Below are 13,751 nucleotides of genomic sequence, written 5' to 3'. Positions count from 1 at the left end.
TTTTTTTTTTTTTTTTTTTTTTTTTTTTTTTTTTTTTTTTTTTGCCTATGATGTGCCTTGGCGTGAAGTTATTTCGGTTTACATCTGTTTGGGGTTCAGTTAGCTTCTTAAATATGTAGGTTAATGTCTTTGGCCAAATTTGAGGACATTTAAGCTATTTTTTCTTTAAATACTTTTTTTTCAGCCCACCCTGTTTCCCCTCTCCTTCCGGGACTCCTGTGACATGAATGTTACATTTCTCGTTACAGACTCACAGGTCCCCAAAATGTTCTTCATTTTTCAGCCTGTTTCTCTGCGTGGTTCTATTTTCTAGTTCGGCGATTGCTTTCTCTGCCCTCTCCCTTCTGCCGTTGTGCCCATCCATGGATATTTTTATTTCGGTTATTGTATTTTTCCATTCTCTCATTTTCATTTTGATTTTCTTGTTCTATTTCTTTGCAAAAACTTTCTATTTTTCATTTGTTTCGAGCGTGCTCAAAGTGGGTTTGCTGGTGTACTTACCTTGACCGGTGAGTTTTTATACCTCTGTATGCTTTTATGTTGCTGTTCGGCATCTTTCCATTTCAACTTGAACTCGTTTTAGCCTTTCTCGTAAGGCAGGTCTGGTGGTGATGAGCTACTTCAGCTTTTGTTTGCCTGGGCAAGTTTTTATTTCTCCGTCATTTCCGAAGGACAGTTCTGCTCGGTAGAGTTTTCTTGGTTAGCAGTTGTGTGAATATATCATCCCACTTTTTTCAGACCTGTAAGGTTTCTGCTAAGCAATCCACCGACAGTCTGATGGGATCGCCCTTGTACGTGCTAAAGAAAATGATTTTAGGAAGAAGGGAATATTAGAAACTTAGACTTATAGGAGGGAATGAAGAGCATTGAAAATAGTAACTACGTAGTCAATAAAGAAACTTTTTTCTTAATTTCTGTAAAACAAGTGATTGCTTTTATAGAAATGTAACCATGTAGTGTGGAATTTATCACATGTACAAAAGAAATCAAATTGGACAAAGAATGGAGAGAGTTAAATAAAAAATACTGTTGTAAGATTCTTTAAAATAAAGTAATATAATGTTCACTCAAGATAAATGGGATTACCCACTATAATTTTTATAATAGCCATAAAAAGAATAATACATAGAGATATGCTTAAATAGCCAAAGTATGAGATAGATTGGATTACCAGATATATTTGATTAAGGCAGGAGGAGAGGGACGGAAAAAGAACAAGAGGAACAAATGGAAATTAAATAGCGAGACAGTTTATTTAAACCTTACCATACCTATAGTTACACTGCATGTAAATGGATCCTTCCAAAGGTGAAGAAGGACATTTCAAACTAGAAATATGAATTTATTAAGAAGAAGTAAACTTTTAGGGATGATGGATGTATTCATTTTCCTGATAGTGGCGATGGTTTCACATGTATCTATGTATATCAAATCCTATCGAATTATACAGTCGTATGTTATTATATCTCAATAAAGCTGTTCAACAATATGGAAATACGAAGGACTTAGAATAGCCAACACACGCATGTAAAAGATAAATCATGTCGATGAACCACTTGGTTCCAAGAATGGCTACCATGTTACCATAATTACTTCAGTAGCATTTGGCATGTGGTTAGATAACCAGATCAGTGTAACAAATACAGAGTCTAGACATAGATCCACACATGTGGGTGGACCAACTGAAATATGATGAAAGCGCCAGCGTAATTCTACAGGGAAAGAAAACTTTTCCCAACAAATGATGCTGGGACAACTCGATATCCATATCAGAAGACGATGAATCTTGACTCCGACATCAGACCACGCGAAAATTATTTTGATGTAGATCGTAGACTTAAATTTAAAAGATGAATCATTGGAAACTATCTTTGAGGCCTCGGTCTCAGATTTTTACAGAGGTTCCCCCAAAAGGTAACCATAAAAGAAAAAAATGATAAACTGTATTTCATAAAAAGTAAAGATTTCTGCTCTGCTCATTAAGACTCCTTTAGTAAAGTGAAGATGCAAGCAGCAGATTGGGAGAAAATATTTACAGTAGATGGATTTGGAAAAGGACTTATGTCTAGAATATATACAGAGCTCCTACAAAACAAAACTAAAAAGATAGCTCTGTAAAATGTGAGCAAAAGATTTGCATAGATATTTCACACAAAAAAAGATATTCAAAGGCCAATATGTTTATGAAAAGATACACAGCATTATCAGTGATCAGAGAAATGCAGTTTAACACCACCATGAATTTAATCCACTTTATACCCACAGAATGACGAAAATTAAAAGCTGACAACGTCAGGTATCGCTTGGGATGTGGAACAGTTGGGCTTCTCACAAATTGCTGTGAAAGTATCAAATGCCACAACCACTTTGCAAAGTTCTTTGATAATTTCTTACAAAAATAATGTATACTTACCCGATGATCAAGCGCTCCCACTCTTCGGTACTTCCCTAAGAGACGTGGAAACGTAAAACCGTAAAATCGATGTATAAAATGATTAATATCAGTTTTATTCCTAATAGCTCGAAACTGGAAACGATCCAAACGCCCATCAACAAAAGAATGGATTTAAAGAACGGATTTAAAAATAGAGAGTGGGAAACGACTCTGCAGCCAAAAGGCGTGGATGACTGATAGGTGCCACCATGTGAATGAAAAGCCAAAGCATCGTGTCGCGTGAGTAAATCTGAAACAAACGAGTCTCCTAGCACGATTCCATTTACCGGAAGATCTGCAGCAGGCAAACGCGTGACTGCGATCGCATTAAAACAGGAGGTCGAGCGGGGCATGTGGTGCCTATCTGGGGTGACAAAAACGTTCTCTGTCTTGACCCGGGCGTCGGCTCCATGGTGTACACAGTTGCCCAAATTCATCCAACTGGTCATTAAAATCTGTACATTTAACTTTATATAAATTGTGCCTCAATAAAAAGAGTATTATGGAAAAAATATAACAATCGTGAACATATGTGTGCTTCTAAAAAGGTAACAGTGGAGTATGCGAAGCCACAACCTGTGAAACTGGTGAGAACTAGATAAATCAATAGGCATAACTCTCATTGAAAATATTCCTCTTAGGAAATGATATATGTGAATATATTATCCCACTCTTTTTAGGCCTGTAAGATTTCTGCTAAGAGATCCACTCAAAAATAAAGGACTAAGACAGAGAAGATTGGAATGACATAAACTTAAGCTCTTAAGAAACTGAAAGAGCCATCAAACTCATTCCCCTCAAACAATTCTCATGGAAAGCTTTTAGGAGAGAGTTTTAAGAGAGAGTTCTACAAAATAGTAAAGGATCGGGTAAATACTCTTAGAGAAGTTGTTCCCGAAATAAGGGAAATCTTCCCAACTCATTTTATGAGGCTAAAATAACATTTATTCCAAGTTCAGATAGGGCCAATATAAAAAAAAGGGTTCACTTCAGTTATATAAACAGAGGCAAAATTGCAAATAAGCTGCTAACTAATTAACCCTACAGTATATTTTCCAAAACGATCTAGTCGAGTTTCTTCTAGGAAAGCAAGAACGATTTAACAGAAATTCTATCAGTGTTATTTAACATCATTTTGGATCCAAGGATGCAGCAAAATCTTTAATAAAGTTCGACATCATTTTGTGATTTTAAAAAATTCTCAGGAAACTCTAAATAGAAGTGGACATTCTTGATGCACTAAGGACGATGCGTATTAAAAGTTTACAGAAAACCTACTGCTCTGTAGATTAACTTCAGACTCATTTTCTGTAGTGCCGGGACACAGCGACTCAAGCTCACACAGAAGGCTGCGGCTGATGCCATCAGAGGGAAGAGACAGTGCTGTCACTATGTGCAGAGGACATGTCACCTACATGGAAACGCACCAGAACGCACAGAAAAGCGATTCGAACTAATAATAGAGTTTAGCGAGATTGCTGAATGTAAGATCGACTTACTAAAATTAGCGGCTTTCCTCTACACTGGTGATTAACCAATTAGAAATATAATAGAAAAAAGATACATTTTCAAGAGGAACAAAAACTATGAAAGATCTAGAAATCAAGCCAGAAATGCACGCGGAAAACCTTTATAGAAGAAAATTCGAACTTAAAAAAATGTAAAGGACACGAAAAACCACGCGAAAATCATGGAGAGAGAACAGGAAAACATTTATTTTTTATTTTTCAATGACAGTTGACATTCAATATTATTTTATATTAGTTTCAGGTGTGCAGCGTAAGGGTTAGACATTTATATAACTTATGAAGTGATCCCCTTGATAAGTCTGGTGCCCGCCTGGCACATACCAGTTATTACAATATTATTGACTATATTCCCTACGCTGTACTTTATAAAATGAAAATATTTAAAGGACTCTGTCTTCGTATGCTTGGGCTGCCGTAACAGAATACCACAGATCGGGGCGGAGGGGCTTAATAACAAATGTAATTTCTCACAGTTCTCGGGACAGGAAGCCTGAGACCAGGGTGCCAGCATGGCGGGTTCTGGTGACACCCCTCCTGGCTTTCCGAGGGTGGCCGTCTTGCCGTGTCCCCTGCATGGCAGGAGAGGGAGCAAGGTCCCTGCTGTCTCTTTTCTAAGGACACTAGGCCCAAGGACCTGGCCAGATAACCTCATTTAAGCCTAGTCACCTCCCCAAAGCCCCCACCGTCACTTTGGGGGGTAGGGCTTTGACAGATGAATTTGTGGGGGGGGACACAAATATTCAGTTTGTAACAGATATAAAGGAAACATCGAATAAAATGGAGAGAGAGACCATTTTTATGGACACTTGAAGTCGTCAGGCTCCTTCTAAACACGTCTAAGTCGTAACGTCCAAACTGCTAAGTTGATTTTAAGACAGAAGGGCTCAGGGTCGGGTGTTGGTGGCTGGCCTGCTACCTGGCCTGGAGACATCCGACGGAGACAGAGGATCCACTCTCATTGCTGTGTAACAAACTGCCACAAACTCCGTGGCTTGTCATTTTCTAGTTCCAAAGGACCTTTGTGGGGCCACAAAGCAGAGAGAAAGGGAAGAGCGCGGTGATTCTCAGCATAGGGAAAGTCGACTCGCCACACAGAAGACATTAGGGGGACTCCTAGCACCTCCTGCCCCGTGCGTGGCGAGCGTGGTTGTGTCAAAGCGGTTACATACTACGCGCGAGGAGTTAAGACTGCAAAATTAATTTAAAAACCGCGTAGAATGCCCTCGCGACCGTTAGAAATAAGGAGCTTTACACGGCACAGCTCATGGGATACCCTGCTGGCGAGTCTGACAATATCAGGATTAAAGAGATTGGTCAATGGGAAACAGACCCAAAGTTAACAGATGGGTGACAGATTGTAATATATTTACAACATGGAATCGCTAAGGAATTATGATCTAGAACGTACAAGGCGCCCTGACAAATCAAAGGGATGGACCGGCGGCGGAAAACAACGAGCAATTTAAAGGATCGAAAATCTGAGAGGCTAACAAGTGTGCGGAGAGATACTCGATTCCGCCAGTAACGTGGGGGGTGATGATAAGTTGCCAATTTCGTAAGGTTCGTTGGGTGATACGAACATTGGCAGAGATGGGAGGAAACGGGACCCTAACACAGGGGGACACGGGCAGCCTTTCTGGGGGGGATAGGCCGGCAGCACGTTTCACACGGCGCTGAGTGGTTTGTGACTCAGCGACCGCCTCCTTGCCACGGGGCAGGGACACGTGAACGGACGCGCGCTGCAGCCCCGTGTGTGGAGGAGACAGTCCCAGCAGAGCAGGGCCGGGACGCAGAATCTGGAACCCGGCGCAGCCGTCAGAAGCACTGAACCGGCGGCACACACGGCGACAACCAGCAGGACAGATTTCCAAGGCATATTGTTGAAGGAAGACAGCGAGAAACAGGAACTTTAAAGCACAACAAAATGTACTTACGACTGAAACAACACTTACACACACACGAAACCCGACAGTGACACGTTTTCCAAAGTCCAGTATGTATTCAAGAACATGCACGAGACACATTCCCATGGCGCCTTCAGGGGGAGACAGGAAGGACTGGGAAAAAGAGGTGACGACCAATGACATGACTAGATCAGACCGTTGATAATTACGTGCCACGGAGGAAGGAGTACGATGAAACTCGGCTGCCTGAACCTAAGATGCAAATTTTAAAAACAAATACATAAGTGAGACGCGGAGGTTGGTCTCCAAGGATGCTCCTAGCTCTGGAGGTGTCAGGCGACGCTCCCCGAAAGCCATCCCTTCCTCTCCAAGGCCCGCCCCTTTGCCTTCCCCCGGGGAGCGGACCTCTGGGGGCTGTGAGGTGGGTGGGTGGGGCACGCCTATAGCCTGCGGATCGTCGTATTGTCCCAAACGTTTGCTGTCCCTCAGCTGGAGGGTTGCATTCTCCACTCCATCGATGCTGAGGGGATCGCCGAGTGGGACCCCGCCACTGTCCAGGCGTGTGCATCGCAGGTCATTTTCAGAGAGCGGATCGAAGAGCCAGTGGGTGTTTTTTGACCCCAAGGCCAAGCAATGCCCGAGAGGCGGACTACGCTGTCCGCTGTCCGTCCAGGTCCCAGAGCAGACGATGGGGAGAGAGCAAAGTCGCCAAAGGTGAGAGTGACATAAACGTGTGAGTGGTCGGAAGCGCTGACGTGGGGCTGCTTGCTCCTGGAGCATAACCCTGCCTGAGCCGGCTGACCCCGGGCCCCGACCGGGGACCCCGGGCCCAGATCTCCTCCCCCTGTAATCTGAAAAGTTCTGAGTTGACCAGGGCATGGAGAGAAGAGAAGATTCTGATCACCTTCCCCCGCCCCTGGCCCCCGCGCTGCTGGAGTGGGTCACGACTGAGGACACTCAAGAGGCTCATGTCCAGAGAAAATGGCACCGTGACAGCCGCCCACCAGCTCTCAGGGAGCAGCTCTCCGAGCCCCGCGGTGTCTGGATGTGAATGAGAGCCTTCTCGAGTGTCCGTGATAATGAGCCCCATCACCTCGGTGGGCGAGGAGCTGAGCGAGGGCCCTCGAGAATGGCATGCTGGGCGGGAGAGTGAGGTGGTAATTAAGGTCTGTCCACCCCGGCCACAATTATTTAATTTTCCTGGAAAATCGGCATCATCATGATGAATACTCGGCTAATTTCAGGGCGAATTAGTGCACTTGATGTGAAGTGCTTTCCCATTTATCACGCCCCGAGCCTTGCTGAGAGCGCGTGCTGATTGATGGGCCTGCTTCGGCTGGGTGTCCCGTTGCTTCGCCCACAGTCTCCAGCCCCCACAGACTGAAGGACCTGGGGGGACGGGGTGGGGAGGCTTTTATAAATCTTATGCTCCATGTTCACTTTCAAATTCTTTAGCTGCAACTTTCATCCCCTGTGATGGGCCGAGTTGAGATTCTGGAAAATTCACGTCAGCGTCCTAACCCCAGCACCCAAGAATGTGACTGCATTTGGAGACCATTCGATGGCCCGTGTGGTCGATGCAAGATGACCTCTGACCCATGCCACGCCCTTTGCTCGGTGTCATCTCCACAGAGAAGACTGAAAGTGACAGGGCACGTGACAGAACTATCCGAAATGGGAACACGGGGGGAAAGCGGACAGGAAGGAACGGCCGGGCCCGCGAGGGGAGAGCTTAGGAACGCGCGTGTGCGGCCCGTGGTGAGCCTGGGCCCGCAGCCTGGAGGGCTGTCTCAGAATTTCCTGCACCCAGGTGCCAAGGTGCCAGTGCTCAGTGAGAAACACAGCCTGTCACGTGGCCCGGACTCGTGCGGGCATGACGGGGACATTCTCTTTCTGCAACCGGATGTCCGTGGAAGGCAGGTCAGGACCAAGCAGCGAGTTGGCCTGGCTCAGAACAAAGGGGGCAAGTAGGATGGGGTGGGGGTGGGGCGTTTTGCTGAGATAACTTGAGGGGCCACTGCACGATGTCCCGTCCAGCCAGCGTGATGGGAATGACCGGAGACTGTTTCATGGCGACCTCACGCTCCAGTACTCCATGGGCTCCGAGCCCCCGGAGTGTGGGTGGGCGGACACCGCCAGCCAGCCCCCCACCTCCGCCCTCGTCTGCCACCTCCGGGAACTTCCGGGATGACCACGCCCTCTCTGATGAGGCCCTTGTTCTCTAGTCTGACTGGAGCCAAGGTGTGACCCCCGGGGAGCCGACTACAGCCTGAAGCCACCCACTTCTGTGTCCTTCCACCTGCCGGTCTCACAAGGCAGATGCGTTTACTTTCTTTCCACGTTTGGGAAGAACTTTCTCTCATGGCCCAGAGCTCAGGGCCCAAGAGGGCAAACGAGGATCGAGGTGACCAGATGGGCCTGCGTCCAGGTCCCTCTGCCCTCCACGGGCGGCTCTGCTGGCTTCCTCGTCTGCCCACAGCTGCAGGCTGAGCTGTGTCCTGGGGCTTCTGGGCGAAGCACCTGGGCACACGGCAGGTCCTCAAGGGAATCGCAGCTGCGAGATTCGTGACGAACGGGTGTTAGTTCTGCCCACTCACCCTCCGCAACCCGGCCGCGGGCCTCGGAACAGAGTGCACTGGTTAGGGGTGGAGTCCAGCCTGCTGCTCTTTCCGGCGGCCGCGGACATGGAGGGACAAGCCCGAGCGTAACGGAGAGCTGGGGAGGCATTTTCAAGGGCAGGAGCGAGGACTTGGGTGTCTACGGGGGCTCATCCCGTGTGGATTTCCCGGAGCCCCAGAACGATCCCGCAGGGATGCTGGCACTGGCTGGGCACAGAAGGGAAACCGAGGCGGGGCGTGGAGGGAGAGACCTTGGGCCCCACGGCAGGACGGGAGAGGGGGTGGGGCCGGCGCCCGGGGCCTGCGGCTCCCGATCCACTGCCCCTCTGTCCCAGGAGAGCTGCCTGTCCCCAGACACAGACCCCTCTGGTATGAGCACGAGGCGGCCGGGGCTCCGAGCCGGGGAACCGAGGCTTCCAGCTCCTCCCTCCCCGCCCCCCTCGGTGGCCGCTGTGCAGAGAAGCCTGCCCGGCTCCTCCTCTGTGTCCGTTACTCCCCTACGACACTGCTCTCTGGCACTTCAGGTCACCAGGTATGTGGGGTTTTCCCCACATCGAGCAATTCCCCACACCGGAGGAGCGTCCTATAATTTAACTCAGTCTTGACACTGTCTGCCTGGGGTGGCTGAGGCCCCCAGGGTGAGGGCTCAGTCCCACGAGAGCCCCACCCACCCACTACGGAGGCCAGTGGCAAGCAGATCCCCCGGCCACCCCCAGCGTACGTCTGACGGGCTGCAAATCCGAGGTCCCACGACTCCCTCCTTGGGTGAACTTGCCAGAACACCTCGCAGAACCTGAGAAGTGCTCGTTTACATCTACCGGTTTATTAAAGGGTGTGCTAAAGGGTATAGACGAACAGCCAGACGGAGACACACAGGCGAGGTCCCGAGTCCAGGACCTTCTGTCCCCGTGGAATTAGGGTGTGTCACCGTCCCAGATGTGGGTGTGTTCACCCGTCTGGAAGCTCCCTGAGCCCCCTCGAACCCCCTAATATTGGGATCTCATGGAGGCGCCCTCACGTAGACACGATCAATTACTAACTCCACTCCCGGCCCCTCTCCCCTCTCTGGGGAAGCGGGAGTGGGGGTGCTGCAGACTCCATGCCTCTTCCATCCGATGCCAGCAGAAGCGTCACTCACAGCCTCTGTGACTCTCACCGTGGAGTCCCCTCGTGCCGCTGGGGGCTCCCTAGACGAGGCGGGGCCGGGGCACCTCTCCTCCTGCCCTGTTTTGTTCTGTGACTGAGCAAAGCAGTGCTTTAAAGGAAATTTATTTTTCCAAATTGCAGAACGAAGGACGCAATGTTTAAGAAGAAAACACGTTGCTTACGTTTGAGAAAAATTAGCAGCGTTATATAATGAAAGACACTTGAACGGGTCGACTTCGCCCTGGGCTGACATGCGTGTTTGCCTAGTATGTGAGATACTCATAAAATTGCATCCTGTTCATTTAAGGCTTCATATGCTAATTTTCAGCGAATTTTATTTGCCTCTGAAATTTGTTGGTGGCCTGCAGAGTAACAGCCGGGCCGGGTCCGAGTATGTGGGATCCGTGTTAAAAACGTCGGGGAAGAAAGGGGGGCAGAGTCCGGTGTGAGGGCGGAGGGTGAGGGGCCGGGTGGACTCTCCGTGGCCCCTGCCTTCCGAACCCAGGAGGGCCACCCTGAGGACGTGCTGGCCTGCTCCAGGGGACCAGAGCGGCCCCCGCTGGGCCAGCACCCCACCTCGTGGATGGCAAAGCCGGGCATGGAGCCATTGACAGTCCCGCAAAGGGGATCCCCCTGAGGACCTCGGGGGTCCTGTGTCCCCACGCATGCCACGCTTTCACAGGGCGCGCTGGACGAAGGACGTTGGGGTGACGTGTGACTGCGTGAACCAGGACAGGGGAGCCATTTCTACACATCAGCACCCGTCTCTCGAGGCGGAAAGGCAAATCTGCATGCGGGGCCGTCGGCCGGGCTGGCTTCGTACACGTGCGCAGGGCCGCATTCTCGGGAGGGCCACATGCTGTCGCGTTGTAAGAGTTCCTTGCAGGATGCCCCATGCTCGCATTTTGCTCAGGGCCCCACACAGCACACAGCCGGCCCTGTCCCCAAGCGCCGGGCCGCGGTCATGCCTCCTGGGCTGTTTCAACAACCTTCTCCTGACCTTGGCCAAACCCCCTTCCCCGAGGGCGGACGCTGAGTGTGGCTGCAGACGTGGGGCGGTGGCGGGCCAGGCTCTGCGTCTCCCAGGACAGCTGGGGGTGGACAAGCAGAGTGGCCTCTGGAGGGGAAAGGGAAAGTCAGCGGGGAGCCCAGGGGGCAAAAGAGATCTGGAGGTTCCAGAAACGGCTGAGGACTCTGGGTCCAGAGTGCGGAGCGCGGAAAGTGAAAACTTCCGTGTATTAAACCAGGGAGGTTTCAACACCGGGGGCTAGAGTTACTGGCCCCCCACGGCCTGAAAATGAACCTCGGTCTAAACCTCGCATCTGACATGAAAAGCAACTCAAAACGGATCAAAGATTTTAGTGTCAACAGGTAAAACTATAAAACTTTTAGAAGAAACACGTAGGAGAAAGCCTTTGGGATCTTGGGGCGAGGTGGAGTTCTTCGAGGTTACCCCGGACACACAGTTCCTAAAAGAAAAAATGGTACACTGGACGTCATCAAAATTAAGAGCTTTTGTAGCCGTGAAAAAGCAAGCTGCGGACTGGACGACATATCCGACAAAAGACTAGCGTCTCCGGTAGGTAAAGAATTCTCAAAACTCAACGGTATAAAAACAATCCAATTAGAAAACGGCGGAAACCGGGAATGGACCTCTCGCCGAAGGGATGTACAGACGGCGCACGGGCTCGTGAGAAAAGGTGCACGATCAGTAGCCGCTAGAGGAACGCGGATGAAAGCCACCACGACATGTCACTGCCTGCCATCAAATCAAAAAACGGACGAGCGCAAGAAAAACATCGAGTGTGCACCGGCTGAGGAGCCTTCTAAGAAAAATAATAATAAAATAGAGATAACACCAAATGCTGGTGGGGAAGACAGCGGCTTCATCTGCGACAGCCCCAGCTGGAGACCCAAGTGCCTTTTGTGAGGGAACGGTGACTCAGACCATGGCACATCGGACCCTGGGACACGGCTCCACTCGGCAGTGAAAAGGAACGAGCCGTGGGAACGCACACCAAGGAGCGGGGACTTCGAGGGCGCGGTGCTGAGTGGGGGACGCCAGCTCCAAAAGTTACATGTGACAGTCTCGAAACGACGAAGCCGGAGAGCGGCTTCGTGACTGCCGGGGCTCCGGGTGGGGAGAGGGCGGCGAGCGTGACCATAAAGGTGAGCACGGGGGATCCTCGTGGTGACGGAGGGAGGCTGTGTCCGGATCGTGGCCACAATCTGTATCTGGTCGTTGGGATAACATTGCCCAGAACCAAATACACACGCATGTGTGCACACGCACAGAATGCACGTGCTATAGACGGTTTGTGTCCTCGCCAAAATTTATATGTGGAAGTCCCAACCCCCAATGCGATGGTATCAGGAGGTGGCTGAGGGGGCGGGGAGATAACTTTGGTGGGTGATTAGGTCCCGGGGGAGGAGCCCTTGTCCTGGGGGTTAGTCCCTATAAAAGACGGCCGCAGAGAAATATCGTTCCCAGACCTCACCACCCGAGTCTGTCTGCCTGCACCTTCTGGCCAGAAGAAATGCACGAGCAGAAGTTTGCGGTATAGAAAGTTTGGGTGGAGAATTGCTTGTCTGGAGCGTGGGGAGCTCATGTCCTAAAGACCCAGCTTCCCAACAGCTTGTAGGCTACAGATTCTACAGGGCAAAATCAGAAGTCACCGTGGGTTAGGGGTTCGGGGTCGTGCAGGGAGCTAGCTGGCTGGCGGGAGGCGAGGTGAGGATAATAAATCATGCCTGCAGGTCCCGAGGACAGTTCTGAGGTCTGCTCCGGCGTCCCTCTGTCTGGTCTCATGGGAAAGTGGCCAGGGGGTCGTTCCACCTTAGGGCTCAGGAGCTGAAACATAACTTAAGCCAAGATGTTATCTTCAGGTCCTGACCGCGTGACCATCATCGGGTCCAGGCGACTGTCCCCCTGGGGCCCCCGGGGGTTGCTGATTATCCGGGGGAGAGGCTGGGCCTCTGAGGGGCAGAGGCAGAGAGAGAAGTGGGATTTCTAGAGCTACGGTTTGAGGCAAAATTGAATCAAAGTTGTAAGTACCCTCGGTCTCAATGATCTCTCTCCCCCATGTGACACAGCAGGAAGACAGCCATCGGCAGGCAGACCAGGAAGAGAGCCCTCATCAGGACCTGAGCTGGGACTTCCAGCCTCCGGAATTGTGAGCAGTAAACGTCTGTTGTCTAAGCGCCGCCCCCCCGCCCCCACCACACTGCCCCGTGGTGTTTGGCTACAGCGGCCCCATGACTAGGAGGGCGGCCTGGGAAACCGGTGAAGTCTGAACGAGGCCAGTGGGTCATACCTGGGCCGGGTTCCGACTTGGATGCTGTACCGTAGCGATGAAAGCTGTTATCCCTGGGGAAACCGGGCGAAGGGTCTACGAGACATCTCTGAACTGTTTTTGCTTCTTCCCACGAACCTGTAATTATTTCCGGGGGAAAAGAAATAGAATTTAGGGAGAGGAGAGATACCCGGAGGGCTGACATTATGGACAAAGGCCAAGCGTAACAGGGATATGAGAACTTGGAGAAATATGTGGCCAGCAGGTTTGTTCCGGGCGGATCTGCCAGGTCCGATGTCGGGGGCAGGGGGTGAGCTCCCAGCGAGGACCCTGCCCTGCCCGGAAGGGCGTGCCCTCCCAGCCCCAGCACAGAGGTCTCACACTTTTAGCACCAACGGTTCACCAGGGGCGGGGCGTCTGGGGCGTCTGGGGCTGCGAGCCAGCCTGGGCTCCCAGCAGCAGTAAGTGCCTGAACAGCCTCGCTTTGCACGTTAGGAGCTGTCTGCAACCCACTCTCCTGAGTTACATGAGGACACAGTTTATCTTTAGCCCGAAGCCACCTGCTTGGTAATCTGTTTCTGTGTACCCAATTGATCCCACCGTCCGTGCATTAGCTACAGAGAGGGCCGGCTTTATTTAAAGCGATCAGCTCTCACGAGAGAGCCGGACAGGGCGGGCCGGCGTGTGGTCTTGACCGCGCCTTTGGGCAACCCTGCCCTTCTCTGAGCGACGGGACAGGCTGACCCGGGCCAGGCTGGTGGGGGACACGGTGCCGTGTGAAGACAAAACCTGGAACCCCAACGGGGAGGCACTTCCCGTGAGACGTG

At 50.8% G+C, this 13,751-nt stretch overlaps 1 long non-coding RNA gene across 1 annotated transcript; it reads left to right on the top strand.

The window, feature by feature from the left end:
- The first annotated feature begins 2,523 nt into the window (after positions 1-2,523).
- LOC120619706 (uncharacterized) lies at positions 2,524-12,763 on the top strand. The gene is made up of 3 exons (XR_005657634.1): positions 2,524-2,674; positions 3,749-3,918; positions 12,725-12,763. It is a non-coding gene; the product is annotated as an uncharacterized LOC120619706 (long non-coding RNA).
- Positions 12,764-13,751: the final 988 nt, after the last annotated feature.

Source organism: Pteropus medius, unplaced genomic scaffold (genome assembly GCF_902729225.1).
Source record: "Pteropus medius unplaced genomic scaffold, Ma_sr-lr_union100, whole genome shotgun sequence".
Taxonomy (NCBI): Eukaryota; Metazoa; Chordata; class Mammalia; order Chiroptera; family Pteropodidae; genus Pteropus; species Pteropus medius.
The sequence above is the reverse complement of the archived record's forward strand: the minus strand, read 5'-3'. Positions and strand labels throughout refer to the sequence as shown.